Below are 21,212 nucleotides of genomic sequence, written 5' to 3'. Positions count from 1 at the left end.
CATTCCCAATTTTTTTCATATATAGTTCTACAAGTAATCCATACTATCCATACTTCCCCCATCTCCACTTTTGTCACCTTAATTACATTAATTCCTTTTCTTCCTTTGCTTCCTGTTAGAGTTATAGCTGGTCTTGGCTTGATTTTAGACTACCTTGTAGTTTTTTTTGTTTTTGTTTTTGTTTTTTTTTTTTTTTTTTTTTTGTTTTTGAGTCGCACCTGGCAGCGCTCAAGGGTTACTCCTGGCTCTATGCTCAAAAATTGCTCCTGGCAGGCTCAGGGGAACATATGGAATGCCGGGATTCGAACCACTTCATGCTATTTCTTCAGCCCCCTTATTTTCACTTTTTAATCAGACTGATATCAAAATATTTTCCCTACATAAAAACATTGTCTTTACTAGTAAAGCCTTATACCCAATAACTAAAAATATAGTCTCCTATCAAGTCTTAGGTTTAATTATCTTTTCTCCCACCAGGTCTAGACACATAGGCATTTCTTCTTTCAAACTTTTTAGAACTTTTCCCTAACTCTCATAGATGTGAACCATTTAAACAGTTGGGTTTTTCTCCTTACTTTTTTATTTAACTTTTTTTTTTTACTTCTTTTATGGATACATATGCTACAGATTTCAGGTCAAATGTCCTTTTTTATTTTTGCCTTGTGAGATATAATTCTCATGCAAAATAGTATAACTCTACATGAGGGTACTCAAAAATTTTAAATAGGAGGCTATTTCACTGTCCCTCAGATCATTGGAGGGCTGAACTATAGCTTAAAAAAGAACTATGGGCTGGAGAGATAGCATAGCGGTAAGGCATGCAGAAGGACGGTGGTACAAATCCCAGCATTCCGTATGGTCCCCCGAGCATGCCAGGAGAGATTTCTGAGTGTAGAGCCAGGAGTAACCCCTGAGCACTGCCGGTGTGACCCAAAAACCAAAAACCAAAAAAAAAAAAAAACTAAATAAAATAAAATAAAATAAAAAAGAACTATGAACAAATTCCTATTGCACACTGCAGAAATCTTATTTTGAAGAAAAAAATAAATGGGAACAAATAAAATATTTAAAAAGAAGAAAAAGGTAGTTAAATTAACTAACTTGTATTTCAATGGGAACTATGCACTTGATTTTGGCTAATGAGATGGTCAATATCTGGCTCCATGTTTGTCACTCGTCATAATCATGTCACATGTCATAGCAAGTCATAATAAGTGATGCAAGTATGCATGAGTTAGTCTAGATCTGGTTGGAGATTTCAGATGTTTCATTCTGGAAAAGTCTGTTCATAGATATAAGTGCTGCTGAAGATGGTTGCCATTTTGAGTACATGGTTCCAGAGCTTACGATATTTCTCAGAGGAAAGAGTTATATAGAAATTAGGTCTGAGAGGAAGAGTCAAGAGACAAAGAGAAGGAGGGGAGTCAGAAAGTGCGGTGGGACTAGAACAAGTTAGCTGCCAAGAAGGACAGGCAGTGGTGCAAAAACACCTGGTGGGCCAGTATAAATGTCCTTGGTGGGATGCATGTTACTCAGCGGCATAGTTTGAGAAACCCTACTCCACATTTAATTGGTACTTTTACAGTGATTGGTGCTGTCACTTAGGCAGAGATCACTAGTATATATTTCCTTCCTTTTCACTTCTTGTTTGTGGCATAAATATTTAAAACCTAGCATCTTGGCAATTTTGAATAGATTTTGGTCTCTAAAGAAGCTATCTGAACAAAGTAGTGCACTTAAAAAGGTGGAAACAGTAGACTCTTAATGGATTCTGAAAACTAGTTCCTGGAATTTCTTTTATATTTTTTTTGCAGGGGTAGGGCACACTGAGGGAAGTTTCCAAGCAGTGATCCTTGGTTGGGGTCCCCATTGCAATTCTCAGTCAATCCAGTGATCAGATCAATGTAAAGATTCTGAGAACGCAATGCTTCTTGGACCTTGCAGTACCAGAAATTATCTGGCCCACTAGCAGTACTGAGGACCATCTAGACCTGCTCATGCTAATTAATGCTTGGGTGACCATGTGGTGCTGGAATTTGGAACAAAACCAGGTTGGGTGTGGTGCTAGGCTTGCAATATCATAGCTTGTTACTATTTCACAAGCTCCTGGAACTGAATGTTTCAGATTTTTCTGTTTCAAGAGTGGAAGGAAAAGATGAAAGCAGGGCCAAGTATGTTTCATGGAATCTTCTAATTAATAATAGTTTAAAACAAAAAAAAATTAGAAAGGTGAGCAGGGTTGGCAAGAAGATATAGAACATTAAAAAGTTGATCTACAGAGGAAATCAACTTAGCACAAGAGATACCAAGTAGAGACTAGAGAGGAGAATCAGCACCATTGAAGGTAAGAAGAGATGTATAAATGTGAAGAGAAACTCATTGAATGAAAGACACTTAGAAGAGCTCTCTAGAAGGAAAGAATGGCTTTCCCATTTTATGCCTGCCTCAGAGAATCTGCTCAATGCAAGTCCTAATCAAATAAAGGGGATGACACTTGTGAAAAAGTAGCCCAGATTTTTGTTTTTATTCTTTTCCTCAAAAAATATTGCGAGATTCTTCCAAGATGCTACTAGAATAACCGACACAATGGAGCGAGCCAGTCACACACACACACACACACACACACACACACACACACACACACACACAGCTTAACCACAAAACCGCACTGCTTCTCTGGCCTTTCTCCCCTTGGCCTGCAAAGAAGCCACAAATCACTTTATGAGGTGACACTGTAGCTTAGAGGTTAGAAGAGGAAGATCATTCTGTTCTGGGGGCCAATATAATCTAATATTTTCCTTTGCTCACTTTTAAATTAATAGACACTCTGGGTCGGAGTAATCTGTAAGAGGTGGACTAATCTTTCCTTATAGTGTCTTTTGGTTTTGGATTCAACAATAAACACAGTTGGGTTAGAAGCAGGAGCTGCTGTTTCAAGCTCTTGGCTTCATACTTTGGGAGTAAAACATGAAGTCTGGGGATGAGGTGTTGGTGTTTTCCCTTTGGAGGAAGTGAAGGGAAACTCCTTGAGATTTCAGCCTCAGCGAGGCTCTGGGAAACACTTAGCACTTGGGTGCTGGGAGAAGTCTAAGCAATCAGGAAATGTTTGATAGCCAGGTGGACTAGGAAGTCTCAGGCTTTCATGGCTCTTGTCACTCTACTGAGTAGCTCAGAGCATGAAGACCAAAGACATGGTTGCAACCACCATGATTGCTGTGCTTCTGCCTCTGGGATCCCCCAACCCCAGTTGCCTCTGTCAAACACACATCCTCCTCCTTCTCTGTGGATATTCTTTCTCGAGGCCCAGAACCTTCCCCCATTGTCCTTCTTGCCCATCCACAGGCATAGTATAGTAAGAGAGCCAAGGAGTCTTGCCTGGCCAATGACTTCAACAGATGCATCAAAGAACATGAGAGTAAAGAAATGTGCTTCTATTTGCTACCTTGTGTGTGTGTGTGCTGGAAAGTCCCTCATTTGTGGCTTATCCTTTCGACTCCTCTATCCTCCAGTCTCTGATTATTCTCAAGCTCTATGTTCTCTTTCCTCTACTTTCTCATGTTCCCTCATTTCCTGAAAGGGCAGGTTACTGATGGGGCCAATCGTGTACTGGATTCGCTGCTGCCTAAATTCCCATGTCATGTAGTAGATTCATTTTCCTTTTCATTCATTCCTTCCTGAGCCTTCAATCACTCATTTCAGTCTTTCGGTTTGTTTTTGCTTTTTTTTTGTTTGTTTATTTTTATTTCTTTTATTTTAACTGGCAGTTATGCACTTGGCTTAATCTCAGTGTCTAAATGAATAAACTAAAGAATTATATTTTCTGTCTGTACAGTATCTATGGGCCACCAGAAAACTAACAACCAGCACAAAAAAAGTTGGTCAGAAAATGTGAAAGTGGCATGCTTGGAGCCAAAGCCTTAGAAATCTTTCTTTAGTCCCCTCTCAGATTCTAAAATTTGAGCTGATGGAGCATGTAGCTTGGATCTAGGGAGGATGTTCAAGATTAGGAACCTCTTAAAAGGCTGAGCAAGCCTTTGGGCATCTCTGAGGGCTCCTGTTACTTGTGTATCATCAGTCCAAGATTCTAAGTCCTTTCTATTACTCTGTCTTTGTCTATCTTCCTAGCACAAACCCAAATGCATTTATAAGTAATGATTATAGTTTTTTTGTCTTCATGATGAGTTCCAGGATTTAGTTTCTGGATCCTCTGAGAAGTCATTTCGAACCTTTAAGAGGGAGGTTCTTATTATAAAGCAGGTGGAAATCAATGCCTGAACTCTGACAACTTCCTTGACCAGCTTGTGTTGTCGGTGATGGAAGGCCTGATACTCAGAGCTTTGTTCAATGGTACCACAGACCACTGTACTTTTTCAGCAATGTCCTAGCTTTATGCTGACTTTTGAGTGACATGGAAATAGCATCTTGCATGTAGGAGATTTGGAGGGCATCAGTCTAGGCACTCATGGAAGAACTCCGGATAATGCACCAGCTGGCTGTGGGGGCTTTTGAGGTTGCATCTTTCTGGAGATTAGAAGAGTAGAAACTTTTTGTTGTTATCCCAGACTGATGCAGAAGATTTTTAGTCTAGATCATAGTTCCCTCCTCCTTCCACCAGACTTCTCTTCAGCTCATCTGGGAGAGCGGTTGTTATCAACTCCCTTGCTCTTGACACTCTCTGTGGGTTTCACCATGCTGACGTGTGCTACGTATGCCAGGCTCTTTGCTGGAGGTGCTAGGAGCCCGGGGATGGCTCAGACAGCTTTGCTCTGTCCTTTCAGATAATGAAAAGGAAGCTGGGAAGGTGGACAGGCCCTGTGAATTCAAACCTCAATATGCTTCCCGCCGATTTCCCCACTGTGCCTTGCAATCAAATCAAAGCTGCTGTTCATTTCGGGGACTAAGATGCAATGTTCTGGGATTCAATGTTCTCTGGGGCCATTCCCAGTGGATGAGTCTCCATGGATCACAAATAGCACAGCTGATGTTCCTGTTGCTTATCACCCTGCTGTTTCTCAAATAGCCTGCAAAGTTGGCAGGAGAGCTCTTGGGCCTGAGACGTAGGTTCTCAGTTATATTGTATGAAAAGTCCAAGAGAAGCTATTGTGATGGTTGCAAGACATGTGCACACACCTGAGTTCTAGAAAGTTAAGGCATGGGGGCCCCCCAAACACTGACATATGCAATTCTGCTCAACGGACCAAAAACAACCACATAACATGTGTGCTCTATAAAACCCTAGCCCAATTGGCTGTGAAAATAAAGCAAGCTGAACTGGTCGGCTTCCAATTTTTTTCACTATGGTTCCCCCTGCTTTTTTTTTTTTTTATGTATTTTTGTTATCACCTTTTGATCAGAGTGACAGTCATAAGCACAGAACAATAAAGACAACTTACAGAAGACAGTTTTAAAGAGAACTATACAGAAGTACATTGGCCACACAGTTTTCTCACTGTGAATCCGGAAACCAGCCTGACTTGAGTTTTTCAGTGGTGTCTTACGTATTAGAGGGGTGGTTATAATGTCACTTGCAAGCTCTTTACTGGAATTTCTTTGTTTGTTGATTGTCAATTTTGAAAAGACATTGATCAAGCTTGTCAAACCTCTGCCTTATTCCTTTATCCTCTTTCCCTACTCCTTCTCCCCACCCCCTTTTGAAAAATCACTATTGAAAATCCAAGGGCATTTTGCAAAGACAATTTGCAACATTTAGTCAATCTCCAATTTTTCAGCACTTGTTGCAACTTCCATTTAAAAATGCAACTAATATTTCTGTTTCAGCTTGCTCATGATGAACTGGACGACATTTATGTCTATCTAAATGGCTGGTTAAGCGTACAAACTGTGAGGTAAGAGTCATAGATATTTCACTGTCCGTACCGATACCCAGATCTCTCTATCAGGGCATTGTAAACAGAGGTACAGCTGAAGACCAACTGTGTTTTACAACCTGCTCACTCTTCTAAGGCCTGTGAGACACATTTACACTTAATTCTCAATCAGAAAACCTGTCTTATAATCACCCCCATTCACAAGTGAGAAAACCTGCAGAGGTTCAGTGACCTTGTAAGGTCAATAGAAGCGAGAGCAGGATTCCAGACCAGGCTGCCTGGCTTCCAAACCTGTGCTCAAATCTGTCACTGAAATGAAGTGTTATTTTTAATGAGGAAAATAGGATCTGATCACAGCTCTTCCTTAGTGACTTCTCTGTAGATGTCACACACATATTGATAGAGCTTCTGCATATTTTTAGTTCATCATCAAGTTTTCAAATGGCCTGATTCTCTGTCATTCCAGATTCTCCACAATCCCTCAAGAGTCCTACTTTGCATTACTCATAAGGCAGAGCCCAGGACTTAGATGAGGTTGTGACTAGTAAGGACAAGATGAAGGAATCCTGATTTGCGAGGATGATCTAACATACAGCACTCGTTGGTTCTCTCTACCAGATTTAGCAGGCATAAAAACAAAGTGATGGCTTTAATGAGAAATTTGTACAGCAACTCACAGCCCTTTTCATTTTATAGCTCTGCACTCAACAGGCTAAAATAGCTAACATTTGTGGGAAAGTAATGCTAGAGTTTGAAATTCTAAAAAAATACAAAAAGAGCAAAACTTAAGGTTTTTTGTTTTTTTTTTTTTTTTTTGTCATAACAAGACCCTTTTATTTTTCACTGTTTGCTTTCCAGCAAATATAGAAAGTGTTTTGAACAGCTAAAAAATATAGTGGAGTCATGAACTAACTTATATTGTAAACTGGAGTGCCCAGAAAATGTTGTATGTTGTTCCTGTATTTTTTTTCCTTTTCCCTTTTTCTTTCTTTTTTTCTTTCTTTCTTTCTTTCTTTCTTCTTTCTTTCTTTCTTTCTTTCTTCTTTCTTTCTTTTTTCTTTCTTTCTTTCTTTCTTTTTATCTTTCTTTCTTTCTTTTCTTTTCTTTCTTTTCTTTCTTTTCTTTCTTTCTTCTTTCTTTCTTTCTTTTCTTTCTCTTTCTTTCTTTCTTTCTATCTTCTTTCTTTCTTTTCTTTCTTTCTTTCTTTCTTTCTTTTTTTTATTTAAACACCTTGATTACATATATGATTGTGTTTGGGTTTCAGTCATAAAAGGAACACCACCCATCACCAGTGCAACATTCCCATCACCCATGTCCCAAATCTCCTTCCTCCCCACCCGACCCCTGCCTGTACTCTAAACAGGCTCTGCATTTCCCTCATACATTCTCAATATTAGGACATTCAAAATGTAGTTATTTCTCAAACTAAACTCATCACTCTTTGTGGTGAGCTTCCTGAGGTGAGCTGGAACTTCCAGCTCTTTTCTCTTTTGTGTCTGAAAGTTATTATTGCAAGAATGTCTTTCATTTTTCTTAAAACCCATAGATGAGTGAGACCATTCGCGTTTCTCTCTCTCTCTCTGACTATATTTCACTCAGCATAAGAGATTCTGTGTACATCCTGTATAGGAAAATTTCATGACTTCATCTCTCCTGACAGCTGCATAATATTCCATTGTGTATATGTACCACAGTTTCTTTAGCCATTTGTCTGTTGAAGGGCATCTTGGTTGTTTCCAGAGTCTTGCTATGGTAAATAGTGCTGCAATGAATATAGGTGAAAGGAAGGGGTTTTTGTATTGTATTTTTGTGTTCCTAGGGTATATTCCTAGGAGTGGTATAGCTGGATCGTATAGGAGCTCAATTTCCAGTTTTTGGAGGAATCTCCATATTGCTTTCCATAAAGGTTGAACTAGACGGCATTCCCACCAGCAGTGGATAAGGGTTCCTTTCTCTCCACATCCCCGCCAGCACTGTTTGTTCTCATCTTTGTGATGTGTGCCATTCTCTGTGGTGTGAGGTGGTATCTCATTGTTGTTTTGATTTGCATCTCCCTGATGATTAGTGATGTGGAGCATTTCTTCATGTGTCTTTTGGCCATTTGTATTTCTTCTTTGTCAAAGTGTCTGTTCATTTCTTCTCCCCATTTTTTGATGGGATTAGATGTTTTTTTCTTGTAAATTTCTGTCAGTGCCTTGTATATTTTAGAGATTAGCCCCTTATCTGATGGGTATTGGGTGAATAGTTTTCCCCACTCAGTGGGTGGCTCTTGTATCCTGGGCACTATTTCCTTTGAGGTGCAGAAGCTTCTCAACTTAATATATCCCATCTGTTAATCTCTGCTTTCACTTGCTTGGAGAGTGCAGTTTCCTCCTTGAAGATGCCTGTAGTCTCAATGTCCTGGAGAGTTTTGCCTATGTGTTGTTCCATATATCTTATGGTTTGGGGTCTGATATCGAGGTCTTTAATCCATTTGGATTTTACCTTCGTACATGATGTTAGCTGGGGTCTAAGTTTAATTTTTTTGCAAGTGCTAGCCAGTTGTGCCAACACCACTTGTTGAAGAGGCTTTCCTTGCTCCATTTAGGATTTCCTGCTCCTTTATCAAAAATTAGGTGATTGTATGTCTGGGGAACATTTTCTGAGTATTCAAGCCTATTCCACTGATCTGAGGGTCTGTCCTTATTCCAATACCATGCTGTTTTGATAACTATATGCTTTGTAGTAAAGTTTAAAGTTGGGGAAAGTAATTCCTCCCATATTCTTTTTCCCAATGACTGCTTTAGCTATTCTAGGGTGTTTATTGTCCAAACAAATTTCAAAAGTGCCTGATCCACTTCTTTGAAGAATGTCATGGGTATCTTTAGAGGATTAGCATTGAATCTGTATAATGCCTTGGGAGTATTGCCATTTTGATGATGTTAATCCTGCAATCCATGAGCAGGTAATGTGTTTTCCATTTCCGCGTGTCCTCATCTTATTTCTTGGAGCAGAGTTTTATAGTTTTCTTTGTATAGTCCTTCACATATTTAGTCAAGTTGATTCCAAGATATTTGAGTTTGTGTGGCACTATTGTGAATGGGGTTGTTTTCTTAATGTCCATTTCTTCCTTATTACTATTTGGTGTATAAAAGGCCATTGATTTTTGTGTGTTGATTTTTGTAGCCTGCCACCTTGTTATATGAGTCTATTTTTCTAGAAAGCTTTTTGGTAGAGTCTTTAGGGTTTTCTAAGTAGAGCATCATGTCATCTGCAAACAGTGAGAGCTTGACTTCTTCCTATCCTATCTGGATTCCCTTGATATCTTTTTCTTGCCTAATCGCTATAGCAAGTACTTCCAGTGCTATGTTGAATAGGAGTGGTGAGAGAGGACAGCCTTGTCTTGTGCCGGAATTTAGAGGGAAGGCTTTTAGGTTTCTCCATTGAGGATAATATTTGCCACTGGCTTGTGGTAATGGCCTTAACTATATTGAGAAAGGTTTCCCTCCATTCCCATCTTGCTGAGAGTTTTGATCAAGAATGGGTGTTGGACCTTATCAAATGCTTTCTCCTGCATCTATGATATGATCAGTGGTTTTTATTTTTCTTGTTGTTGATGTGGTATTATGTTGATAGACTTACGGATGTTAAACCATCCTTGCATTCCTGGGATGAAAACCTACTTGATCATATTGGATGATCTTCTTAATGAGGTATTGAATCCTATTTGCCAGGATTTTGTTGAGGATCTTGCATCTGCATTCATCAGCAATATTGGTCTGTAATTTTCTTTTTTGTAGCATCTCTGTCTGTTTAGGTATCAAGGTGATGTTGGCTTCATAAAAGCTATTTGGGAGTGTTTCCACTTGTTCAATTTCATGAAAGAGTCGCCAGGATTGGTAGTAGTTCCTCTTGAAAGTTGATAGAATTCATTAGTGAATCCATCTGGGCCTGGGCTTTTTGTTTTTGGGCAGACTTTTGATTACCATTTTTATTTCATCAATGGTGATGGGGGTGTTTAGATATGCTACATCCATATTCTTTCAAACGTGGAAGATTTAAGAGTCCAGAATATTATCCATTTCTTCCAGTTCTCATTTTTAGTGCATAGAGTTTTTTCAAAGTAGTTTCTGATTACCCTTTGAATCTCTGTCATATCAGTAATGATCTCTCCTTTTTCATTCCTAATACGAGTTATCAAGTTTCTCTCTCTCTCTTTCTTTGTTAGGTTTGCCAGTGGTCTATCAATCTTGTTTATTTTTTCAAAGAACCAACTTCTGCTTTCGTTGATCTTTCGGACTGATTTTTGGTTTCCACTTCGTTGATTTCTGCTCTCAGCTTTTGTTATTTCCTTCTGTCTTCCTATTTTTGGGTCCTTTTGTTGAATACTTTCAGTTCTATTAGCTGTGTCATTAAGCTACTCAGGTAACTCCTTCTTCCATCCTGAAGTGTGCTTGCAAAGCTATAAATTTTCCTCTCAGTACTGCTTTTTCTGTGTCCCATAAGTTCTGATAGTTTGTGTCTTTATTGTCATTGTTTCAGGAACCTTTTGATTTCCTCCTTGATTTCATCTCAGACCCACTGGTTATTGAGTATGAGGTTGTTTAACTTCCAGGTGTTAAACTTTTTCTTCTGAGTCCCTTTGGAATTCACAAATAATTTCAGAGCCTTGTGGTCAGCGAAGGTAGTCTGCAAAATTTCTATCCTCTTGATCTTATGGAGGTATGTTTATGTGCCAGCATGTAGTCTATCCTGAGAATGTCCCATGTACATTGGAGAAGAAAGTGTATCAAGGTTTCTGGGGATGGAGTGTCCTATATATATCCACTAGGCCTCTTCTTCTTCCATTTCTCTCCTCAGTCTAGTATATTCTTGTTGGGTTTCAGTCTGGTTGACCTATCCAATGTTGACAAAGCAGTGTTGAGGTCCCCCACAATTATTGTGTTGTTATTGATATTGTTTTCAGATTTGTCAACAGTTGTTTTAAATATTTTGCTGGCCCCTCATTTGGTGCATATATGTTTAGGAGAGTTATTTCTTCCTGCTCTACGTACCCCTTGATTAATAATAAAATGTCCATCTTTGTCCCTTACAACCTTCCTGAGTATAAAGTTTGCATATCTGATATTAGTATGGCCACTCCAGCTTTTTTATGGGTGTTGTTTGCTTGGATAATTTTTCTCCAGCCTTTTATTTTGAGTCTATGTTTGTTCTGACTATTCAGGTGCGTTTCTTGTAGGCAGCAGAAGGTGTGGATGAGTTTTTTGATCCATTTAGCCACTCTGTGTCTCTTAACTGGTGCATTAGTCCATTGATGTTGAGAAAGAAAGATTGTCCTGGGATTTAATGCCATCTTTGTATCGAAATTTGGTGTGTCTTTTGGTTAGTCTTGTTTTAAATTAGGTCTTTCAGTTTTTCTCTTAAGACTGTTTTGAGTCTATAAAGTTTCTGAGCTGTTTTTTGTCTGTGAAACCATGTATTCTTCCGTCAAACCGGAAAGTGAGTTTTTGCTGGGTACAGTATTCTAGGTGAAGCATTCATTTCATTCAGTCTTGTCACAATATCCCACCACTGCTTTCTGGCATTGAGTGTTTCTGTGACAGGTCTGCTGTAAATCTCAAGGATGCTTGCTTGAATGTAATTTCCCCTTTTGATCTTGCTGTTTTCAGAATTCTGTCTCTATCTGTGGGATTTGTCATTGTGACTAGGATGTGTCTTGGGGTGGTTTTTCTTGGGTCTCTTTGGTTGGTACTCTTCGAGCATGCGGATTTGATCACATATATTCTTTAGCTCTGGAAATTTCTCTTTATTGATGTTCTTGACCGTTGATTCTTCCTGGAAATTTTCTTCCTGGGTCTCTGGGACTCCAATGATTCTTAAATTGTTTCTGTTGATCTTATCATAGACTTCTATTTTCATCTGTTCCCATTCTTTACTAATTTTTCCTTTGTCTGTTCATTTGCTTTAAGTTTTTTCCCCAATCTCTCCTGCTGTATGGAATTGTTATGTATCTCATCTTCCACAGCACCAAGTCTATTCTCAGCTTCTGATACCCTGTCCCAGAGCTTATCCATTTTGTCATTCACTTCGTTTACTGATTTTTTCAGGCCTGTTAGTTGACATGTTATTTCTGTTTGGATTTTCGTGATTTCTGTCTTCATATTTTCTTGATTATTATTAGTGTTCTGTTCCACTCTATCCATGGTTTTTTTTGAGGTCTTTGAGCACTTCCATATTGCTACTCTAAAGTCCTTATCTGAGAGGTTGATTAGTTGGTTGGTCATTAACTGGTCATCAGAATTGTCATCTCATTCTCTATGTCTGATGCTGGCCTGCGTTTTTTCCCCATTGTCACACTTGTATTGTGGTGTTTTTCTACGTGTTGTGGTGGTATTCATTGACTATATGATGTGGGCAGCACACTTCTCTGGCTCTCGGCTCCGCCCTTTCTGGATGGGCCTGCTTGCCTCCAAGGTAGGGGAGTCCTCCGTGGATGAAGCCTCACACAGGATCAAATCTTAGGCCCGAGCACGCAGCAGAGAAGACAGTCCTGGATAGAAGTTCTTGCTTCTGTGATCCAACACAGTTCTTAGTGTGTTTTTTTTTTTCTTTCTTGTGATGGTGTTTTTTTAAGAAAGGGCGCACGGCTGCGTAGCGAAGTGGAGCTAAGTGCCTTCTGGAGCCTCTTTTCAGCCCACTCTCAAGAGTTCACGCAGCAGGATAGTAGAAGAGACACACACAGGCAGCACTCACAGTTTTTCACAGTCGGGCCCCACTGGACAGGCGTAGTTTTCACTCGCTTGCTGGCAGCTTCAGAATGCTGTATTTTTGGGGTCGCTTCCCAAGACTCTGAGGAGAGTTGCTGGGTAGCTTCAGTTTTGGGGGTTTGCTTCCCAGGGCTCTGAGTGAGCTTCCAGAGTTCAGGAAAGACAGAGAAGAGTAGACAGGCTCACTTCAGGTCCTCAGTTTCCTCAGAAGGAGCACAGCCGGGTGGAGACTCTGCAGGTAGAGCAATCAGCACTCTGCCTGGAAAACCCCCACATCCAGCCATTTCTTACTCCACTCACTTGCTGGGTAGCTTCAGTTTTTTTGGAGTTCGCTTCCCAGCCTCTGAGGAGAGCTTCCAGAGTTCAGGAAAGACAGAAGAGTAGGACAGGCTCCCTTCAGGTCCTCAGTTTCCTCAGAAGAAGCACAGCCGGGTGGAGACTGCAGGTAGAGCAATCAGCACTCTGCCTGGAAACCCCCACATGCAGCCATTTCTTACTCCTTCTTTCCTTCCTTCCTTCCTTCCTTCCTTCCTTCTCTTCCTTCCTTCCTTCCTTCCTTCCTTCCTTCCTTCCTTCCTTCCTTCTTTTTCTTTCTTCTTTCTTCTTTTTTCTTTATTTCTTTCTTTTCTTTCTTTCTTTCTTTCTTTCTTTTCTTTTCTTCTTTTCTTTCTTCTTATCTTTCTTTCTTTTCTTTCTTTCTTTTCTTTCTTTCTTTCTTCTTTCTTCTTTCTTTCTTTCTTTCTTTCTTTTCTTTCTCTCTTTCTTTCTTTCTTTCTTTCTTTCTTTTCTTTTCTTTCTTTCTTTCTTTCTTTCTTTCTTTCTTTCTTTCTTTCTCTTTCTTTCTTCTTCTTTCTTCTTTCCTTCTTTCCTTCTTTCCTTCCTCTCCTTCTTTTCTTTCTTTCTTTCTTTTTCTTTTTTCTTTCTTTCTTTCTTTCTTCTTTCTTTGTTTCTTTCTTTTCTTTCTTTTCTTTCTTTCTTTCTTTCTTTCTTTCTTTTTTCTTTCTTTTTCTTTGTTTCTTTTTCTTTCTTTCTCTCTTTATTTTTCTTTCTTCCTTTCTTCTTTCTTTCTTACTCCTTCCTTCCTTCCTCCCTTCCTCCCTTCCTTCCTTCCTTCTTCTTTCTTTCTTCTTTCTTTCTTACTTTTTCTCTCTCTGTGTGTTTCTTTTTCATTCTTTCTTTCTTTCTTTCTTTCTTTCTTTTTCTTCTTTCTTTCTTTCTTCTTTCTTTTCTTTCTTTCTTTCTTTCCTTTCCCTCCTCCCTTCCTTCCTTCCTTCCTCCCTTCCTTCCTTCCTTCCTTCCTTCCTTCCTTCCTTCCTTCCTCCTTCCTTCTTCCTTCCTTCCTTCCTTCCTTCCTTCCTTCTTTCTTTTTTGGTTTTTCACCACACACCCTTTTGATGCTCAGGGGTCCACTCCTGGCTAAGCACTCAGAAATTGCCCTTGGCTTGGAGGGACCATATGGACGCCGGGATGGAACTGAGGTCCTTCCTTGGTGCTTACTTCTAGTGCCACCATCGCTGGCCCCACTCCTGTATATTTTTCCTTTGATTATTTGTTGTGTTTTTTTTTAAGGGGTTCAGGGATTGAGCCCAACCCCTCACATGTTCAAGGCTAGGAATTTATTGCTGATCCCAGACTTCTATGTTTATCTATATGAAGTCTTGTCTTTGAAATCATTTATCTGTTGGTTAAGAATAATATGAAAAATGAAGTACTTAGCATATTCTGATATAAACCAAAGTGAAACAAAATTATTTTCTTCCTTTGGGTTTAACTTGATTCTTCACATGACAAAGCATGTCTGTTTCACTTGCTCCCTTGATCTTTGCAAGATGGTAGTCTAGACTTGGGGGCAGAAACCTCCTGATTTGATGGTGAGTTAGTTAGTGGATGATGGATTGTATCTTGGCTCAGCAAGCTCTGATCCTCAGGAAACCTATTGATATATAATTTGTGGATGGATAAACTGATAGTCATTGTTTGAGAATGATCTAGACTTGAGAAAGATCTCTGTGAGAACTCATCCCAGCCTCCCAATCTTCTTGGGGTTTTGAGTACTCTGCTACATTTTTTTATCTGATCCCCAGACCTGAGACTGACATTGAAGTCTCTTGAGTCTTGTCCTTGACCATGATAGTCTTCATAAATCTTTTATGTGAATGCCTGTACTGTACATGAACTAGTGGTCAGCTAATAATGTCTCAGTTTGTCTGGCCATATCTCCCTCAATGTGTTGGAATCATCTGAAAGAATCTTGGTACTCCTCTGTACCAAATGCCATTCCCAAGCAGGGCCCTTGAAAAGACCTCCTCAGCTTGTCAACAAATCTTTTAAGCCAAGTAACTGTCCACCTTCTGCAGTCTAGGTTTCTAGATTCTTCCATGGGGCTGCCTGCCCTCTTTTAGGACAATTCTTTCTCTTCTGTAAATTGGCTGAAGGGAAGGAGCAAATATTTTCATTTTTTCTCTTTCAGCTTGGGTGTGACAATTTCCTAAATTGTGTCCTTCCTTTGCAAGATAAACAGATGAATTGATTTTTGAGAAGAAACAGGCCTACTTATTGAGAAATAAACATGAAAAGAAGATAATTAAAAGTAATGCAGCAGTTACAAATATGTTTTAGCTAATGGCGAGGCTTTTGCATAGCACTTTTTATGAGCAGTTTCAGTGAAAACCACATTCATGTTGAAAATGTATGGTAACCAGGGGAAATAGCCATTATTTTAAACGACAAAATGATGAATCTGGCATGAATTTTTTGGAATCCTCAAATCATAGATCTCTACAAGGAAAGAACTAATATTTATCAAATAGTTACTATGCTCTGGATACCACTAGACAGTTTAGATATGGTATCAAATTTTATCCTTATAAAACACATAAAGTAAAAATTTTAAAACACATTTGTTAGCATCTGTCAAAAAATTGAAAAAAATTCCCTATTGAGTCAACCAGCAAGATGATGAAGTCAGCTTGAAGAATGATAGAACACAGCAATGCATAAAGACAGAACAGAAATGTGCAATTACTAAATTAGATTTACAGTGACTACCTACTCCATCTTCTCAATTTTATAATTAACCTTTATTCTGGCTGGGTGAAAATCAGTGATGTTTTAGTTAGCCGGAGGATTTATTAACATAATATACAGTGATGGGCAAATTTTTATTTTCAAGAGCCATTTCCTCACAGCCCAGTGGGGTTAAGAGGAGTTACAGGATTGGCTCTGGAATCAGGCAAAATTACATTTTTTAGCAAAGTTATTAGAAAATGCTCTAATAGTGCCCATATTCAAGTATTTGTTGTTTGGATTCTTTTGAATTTTGAATAATTGTTTTGAGATGATCAATAGGTTGTACCCTAAATCTCCCATTATGCATAAAGAAATGAATAAAAATATCTTAAAATAATGTAGTCTTAAATAATCTTAGAATATCTTAAAATAAGATAGTTAATACAAACAAGAATACAGATAATATAGGGGGCCAATTTTGAAGTGATCTTTATGCTTCTTATAGAGGCATCTTTGTATGTCTCTTAGTCTGATCAACTTGCTCTGACCAACTCTTCAAGATATCATTGGAAGAAATCATCTTAGGAGACAGAGTTGATATCCTCTTTCTGGAACAAGATTTAAATTATTAACTACCGAGAATAAAACACAGGGTTGCCTAAGCTCTTGTTTCCTTATTTGGTATTCAACGCCTGGCCTTAAATGCATTGCCCTATCAGAGAATCTGCCAAGACTGTGATTATTTTGCACCTCTTTCTACTGCTCTTAGAACAAACAAATCCTTTGTCTATGCCTTTTGCTGGCATCCTAAAGGTTGGCATATGTTAATTTGCTTTGAGGTAAAGTCTGAGCCTTCAAAATCCCTGAACCCACTGGTTATTCATTAGGCCTCAGACTTCCACTTGACCATGTTCAGCCTCTTTTTCTTGCGTGCCTCAGTTTTCCCACCTTTGTGTCCTCTCTCCTTTTCTGGTACCATCCAAAAGTTTCAAAAACTTGTTTCTCCGTCAATCTCTGAAAACTATCCCTGACAGAGGGTTGAAGAAAAATGAGTTCAGCACACATATGTCAGACTGATAATTCAATGCTTTATTTTGATGAGGTTAGCAACTTTTATTTTTGTTATATTTTTAGATAAAGTTAGTATTATTTTTTAATTTAAAGCACTGTGATCTACAAAGTTGTTCATAGTTGAGTATCAGACATAAAATGTTTCAGCACCAAGCCCACCACCATGTTCAGTTCCTTCCACCAATATTCCAGAGATCCTCTCTTATCTCCCCTTGGCCCCACCCTGCCGTTGTAACAGGCACATGTTTTTAAAGTTTAGATTTTATAGTTTGAGTCTCATGATTTCATTTTTGTTGACTCTGGACTTGGAAATATTTAGTAGTTCCTTTCTTAACAACACCAATAGGTTAGGCTTTTTTTTTTTTAAGGTCCTACCCAAGGGTGTTTAAGACTGAATCCTGGCTCTGTACTCAGGGATACTCGTCGCAATGTTCAGAGGCACCATATATGCTGCCAGATATCAAACCCAGTTTGGTGATTGCCCTATCCACTGTGCTGTTTTTCCAGCCACAGTTAGTAATTTTTAACAAAGAATTCATGAAGACATCAAACTTCTGGTACTCAAGAAGATAGAAAAAAAAGAGATATGCATCAATTTTCAATGCTTCTCTAGAATTCTACCGAATTTTTTCAATTTGTAACTACCTAGATGAGACACAGAAAAAAGCCAGATATTATTGGTATCTAGACCCCCCTTTCTCCCATATACACATTATCTCATAATATACTATATATATTATATATATAATATATCCCCATAATATACTAATTCAAACACTTTATCTAAATTCTACTCTATTGAATCCCCAGGGTCTGCAGGATTAAGTCTAAAATTTTCAGAGTATCCAAGGCTCTTGATGGTCTTAGTGGAATCATGGTAGCACAGCTGCCTTCCAAGGTGCAATTCATCGTCCACCATCTCCCACCCCCAAATTCTTCTGCTTCTTCTGCCCAACTGCTGACTTGCATGCAGAATCATTTGCTGTTTCCCAAAATCCATCGAGTGCTGAACATCTGTCTTGGTGTGAGATTCTTCCTTCTTTTCTATCTGCCTATTTGCTGCTTTCCAACAAACTCTCATCAGAAGGCTTGGCTTGTATTATCTTTTCTGTCTTTTTTATCTTAATGCTCTTGCTTTGCCATCAGAATTGTTGAATCACTGCATTCCTCAATTTACACTGATCCCTCATATTATAGGCATCTCAAGGGAATTAAAAGGACTAAATGTGTCACCTTCACGGTTAATATTGTTAGTTAAACCATCAAGCAATGGAATGATTGATAAAGTCCTATCTTCCCCTTTAGAATGAATATTACTAAAGTTTCAAGTATAGAATGATTATCATGCTGATAGTGGAAATCAGTAACCAAAATCTTGAGTTAGAAATTTGGATGGTATAATATTCAGTTTAAACCTTATCTTACATGTTGTGGTAGAAAATAATATACCGGGGTCGGAGAGATGGCATGGAGGTAGAGCATTTGCTTTGCATGCAGATGGATGATGGTTCGAATCCTGGTATTCCATATGGTCCCCCAAAACTGCCAGGAGTGATTTCTGAGCATAGAGCCAGGAGTGACCCCTGAGCACTGCTGGATGTGCCGCCCCCAAAAGAAAATAATATACCTCTCTAAATTGTATGATCTGAAATTATTGTAGACAAATATTAGCTAATTTAAATCATAAAAGACTTAATAAATCTTATGTAACCTAAATATATGTTTGAGATTTCAGTACATTGCTGGGGGCACATGAATAAAGTTCAGTTTGTTTAACACAAAACTTCAGAAAGCCATTAATTGCATGTCAGTGATCAAAAGTCTCATATTGACCATGAAATCACTATTTTATCCCCAAATCTACTGTGCACAAGGAAACACCATTCTTATAATTATTTTCAGTTTGACTTTTCAGTTCTTGGGAATTGAGACTATCCCACTCACAATATGTTATTTACAGAAATGCGCTTGCAAATAGAAATCTGAAACCTGTTGATTTTTTTAAGATCCCAATGCAAAACTACAGAATATCTGATGTTGAAAACAACTTATGTCTGTTAAAATGGTGTGTCGGGCACATTGTTAAATTGTATGTTACATTTTTAATATATATTTTAATTCTCAAACCTCAATATGTCATCATTGAATTTATATGCTGACAGATTGTTTTTTTTTCTCTTTCCCCCCATGAAGTTTTAAAACAAAAATTAAACACTTGTGGCACATGTTAAGTTGAAAACAAGTCAAAATATCTCCATGTTTAGTTAGAATATTCCTGATGATCTTCATTTAAACAACTGAAAGATAAAGGAAGTCACTCAAGTCTGAAATCAATTGGTGATGAGAATGTGCCGTTAGTCTTATTGTAAACTATATACTAAGCTGACCACCTTACCTCCTCCTTGCTGCTGTGGCTCAGTTACAATCACCTGAGACTATACACTTCCCAACCCAGCCTCGTGAGACTATGTCATAATATATTGTGTTGTAAGCCCAATACTCTGTGTGTATGTCACCATCTATGAGGCCATTTAGGTCTTACATGCCCTTTATTCTCTTGCCTGTTTCCTTCAACAGTGCAGTGCCAATGTCGCTGTTGAGAGGTTCATTTGGATGATTTGCCAGTGCCTAAAAACAACAACATTGAGCTGGTGGACAGTCCCACTGAACTGGAGAGTGGATGGTGAGTGGAAGTCTAAAAACCAGACACATAGGTGCCTGAAAAATGGAAATGAACAGAAAGGAATGTAAAGTTTGCAGCATTAGTTTCTGATTGGTCAGGAAGAGTATGATTGATTTGACCTCAGAGTTAAGGGATGAGAATGACTATATTGTGTATCCTCTTTACCTAATCAGGACATAATGCACTATTCCAAAGAGGAAGAAAAGACCTCATTGTTCTCAGATCTTTGTAAACCACCCATGTCAGGTTACATTAAAAACACAGATACAGGGCCAGCGCTTTTGTGCACAAGAAGTAAGGACATTTGCCTGCACTCCGGCTGACTTAGGATAGAGGTTCAATCCCTTGGGTGTCCCATATGGTCCCCCGAGCCAGGAGTGTGATTTTTGAGCGCATAGCCCAGGAGTAACCCTTGAGCATCACCGGGTGTGCCCCCCCCCAAAATAATTAATTAAATTACAGATACAGCCTGAATCACCTTTCCTAAGTTTGCAAGAAAGCAGGGTAAGTTTTGGGGACTTTGATTTAGTTCACCATTAGATATTGGACAGGTCAGAAATCTGTCTTGGAGTTGTGGATGGTTATCTCCAAGTTCTCCTGTCTCCCATAAATCATATCACAGTTTAGTATTCTAATTTAAAGTCTAGAATCCTAAATTTCTCGCATATGGGGAGAAGTAACCTACAGACAATAATCATATGCAATTAATTTTTCCTTATCAAGCTTAATTTTTACAAAGATTTTTCCTCTACAATCCTTACATATATTTGTTTCACGTTTCTCCCATCCACACATGCTGGAATTACAGGGCATTTATTCTGACTTTTTTAAAATTAGGTTTTCAGCACTGGCTACCTTTTTTGTCTGATAAACTCACACACACAATGCTTGTTCTTTCCCATCTCTCCAGGAGTATTGTGAGGGGGGGTAATTAAAGCAGTCTGTTTTCTCCCAGCCACGTTCTGCTCTGTTTTTTTCTTTTCATTATTAGATGTGATGACACATTTGCCTGTGTGGCTTCCCGCAGATGCTCCGAAATTTTGTGATTAAGATAGGAGAGATAAACCAACTGTCGTCCTCTGATCACAGCTTTTCCATGTTGCTCTCCACGACTAGGACTCTTAATTGAATAAAAGCTAGATTCTTTTAAAGGGGTAGTATCTGTACTGCCAGAAAGAATTGAGAATCAGGTGGAAAGCTCTGGAAGACTAATTGAAAAAGTAACATACAGTCAGTGTGGCATCCTTATGTTTTGACTTTGATACCAAAGGGAACTTAATTCAAATGATCTGCACAAAAGAGTTAATGATGGAACACCATAATTTGACTCATTTCTCTTCACTACCAGAGAGGCAGAAGTAATGAAGACTTCCAGAATTTTTACTTGCCTCTAAAAATTGATATGGAAATACTGGCAAACTCTCTTCTAGAGCTTTTGTTTGATCTGAATTATATGAATTATAGGCAGACCCTTTAGGCTAGCTATTTTTTTCCCTTGTACAACCCAAAAAACAGAATAGAAAATAAACTCTAGAAGACAAAGACATTGGTTAAAAATGAGAAGTTTTATTATTTGAAAATAAAGCCTAATAATGAACTGGAGATAGAGAGCTCAATGCACTGAGAATATTCTTAGCTTATGGGTAGACCAAGCCATAGCACTGCCTTCCTCTGAGTACTGCCAAGTGTGGCCCAAAACCAAAAATAAAAATTAAAAAGGAAAACTTAAAAACTTTTCTTGTGTTGAGTTTTCTTGAGTTGGATGGCAACTCAAACTGCCTTCATCAATGAGTTTCCTTTTATTGAATTTAGTGAGAGAATAGCCAATAGGCTATAACTTGTCTTATAAGCCAATAGGCTTATAACTTGTCTCAG

The sequence above is a fragment of the Suncus etruscus genome, chromosome 7, assembly GCF_024139225.1.
Source record: "Suncus etruscus isolate mSunEtr1 chromosome 7, mSunEtr1.pri.cur, whole genome shotgun sequence".
In the NCBI taxonomy this organism is placed as follows: domain Eukaryota; kingdom Metazoa; phylum Chordata; class Mammalia; order Eulipotyphla; family Soricidae; genus Suncus; species Suncus etruscus.
Note: the sequence above shows the minus strand (reverse complement) of the source record.